Source organism: Aulonocara stuartgranti, assembly GCF_965226115.1.
Source record: "Aulonocara stuartgranti genome assembly, chromosome: 18".
Taxonomy (NCBI): Eukaryota; Metazoa; Chordata; class Actinopteri; order Cichliformes; family Cichlidae; genus Aulonocara; species Aulonocara stuartgranti.
Genome location: NC_138954.1, coordinates 21,962,735 through 21,964,933, shown reverse-complemented (window position 1 = coordinate 21,964,933; position 2,199 = coordinate 21,962,735).

Below are 2,199 nucleotides of genomic sequence, written 5' to 3'. Positions count from 1 at the left end.
CTCATGAATGGTATCTACTGAGAGGGAGAGGGAGGGAGGGGGGATCAGTAATTATCTGAGCCATATATATATATCGATGCAGATGTTTAAATAAGTCACTGAAATATGCCCAAGTTTCCCTTTTTGCAGTGTTTGAGTCTGTGTCCTATAGCAGGAGCAGACGGATCCCCTTAAAACGTTTTTTTTGTAATCTCATGTTTAGCCACGTGGTGGCAGCGTTGCACTGCTGTTTTTTCAATGTTTTGTTTGACTTAATTCATTTTAATTTGTTTTGTTTGTTTCTGTCTGGGTTTTGTTGTTGTTGTTGTTGTTTTTTTTTTTTTGGGGGGGGGGGGGGGGGGGGGTTGCAGAAATAAAAACTGGACGATCTGCTTGCAGGTTTTGTCCAGATGGTCCAGGGAAAAAACAGCTAAATAAAGCTTCATTTCACTCTAATTCAATAGAGTTAGTCCATCTAAAAAGTGAAAGCTGCTGCACATTCGGATTCTAGTGAGGATGCTTTTCTGCAGAAAGAATTTATCTGCCCTCCTTTTCATGTTGCTCTTAATCTGTGATGTTTATTGTTTGGGTGCATTTGGCTAAATATGGCTAAGTTAACCCACCTCCGTAAGAGTGCTTGCAAATGATTTGAATCCATCTGCTAGTTTAAGGTTTTGTTGTTTACATGACCCTTTTTTTTATTGTTGTGCTTGTCTCTGTTTTCGCATCATATAGGCTACAAACTGCATATTGCATCTGCACCCACAATGGAATCCACAGTTTGCAGCTCTAACCTCTGCAGTGTGCACTCCTTGCATGATGTTTTGCACAAACAGAAAATGCCTCAGCACCAAAATGAATAGATGTGTAACCTGTGCCTCTATGAAAACAGGAAACAGGGGGGCACTTAGACATCCGAAGAGCTATTTTTGGGTTGTTGTTGGGTTTGTTTCCCCCGCCTCTCCGAAAACTTTCGAGAACTGGTTCAAAGCTGAGCGACAGAAATAACCACACGTGACAAGTGATTTAATTCAACTTGGGAAATCAGTTCAGGGTGACTGAAATCACCAAAATGTATTTATTCAGTGGCGGTACACATTAATGTGTTGGGCACAGGAAACTGTGACGGTGTCCTCTGCCACCGGTGACTAAGCTGCTACGGTCTTAAATGTGTTCTCTCTTTTCTTCCAGGTCACTTTTTTGGAATATATTAATCTCCTCAAACCCTTTTTCCATTAACAAGAACCTAATTACTCAAAAAGCCAGAGAGAGCTCTTCCCTTGAAATGTAAATACACTTTTCATTATATACAATGAGGCACAGTGGATAAGGCCAGATAACCCTAATTATATGGAGAGACTCATCATGGACATGAGTTTTTCTTATTAAAATAAGAAAAATGTATAACTTTCTCTGCCGCATATGAGAGTATCAGTATCCTGATAAATAAAGAATAAGACAGCATTCATGTTGGAACAGCATCTAAAATTATTGCAGAAAAGAGGAAATTCTACTTTTTTTTAATGTTTTCCGCATATCAAAGCTGTTAAAGTATTACTCAGCGGACGTGACAGATCTCAGAGGGAACGGCACGTGTGGAGCGCTATCTTTGTAACATGGTGATTGTTTTGGATAATAATTAATGAACAAGTTGCACGAGTAGGGAAGAAAACTGAATATAGCAAAGTGGCTCAGTGCCAGATCTGTAACACTGGCCTTTGAGTACAATGTGTTAGACATCTTTGGATTTTCTAGCTTTTTTTAGTTCTATCTCTAATCTGTACTAGGAAGACTGTATTACGCCTCCTTTCACAGGCTACACTGTCACCATTTACACATGATCACAGTACACTGGAACTGACTTGCCTCACAGTAAGCGTGGGTGTACTTAAAGGGAACTAAGGCATATGTTAATAAATGCTTTGGAAAGGTGGAGCTACAAATCAACAAAGACTCAATGGTTTTAAACGAGATCTGCTCAGTGCGTGGTGTTTTGTGATTCTACTTGTCACTTTTGTTCTTGTAGTTTTAATAGTTATTTCTTTGCATCTTAATCTCCTTGATCTTATTGTGCTGTGTCATAAAACGGCAACAACAGATGAATGAAACAAACAGTAGTGCCCTCTTTCTTTATTGCGTTCTTATTAGTGGTGTCTAAAAGCTACATTCCATCTAGATTTTCTTAGCTGATCAGTGAGGTCTTTGTTAAAATATTTCAGA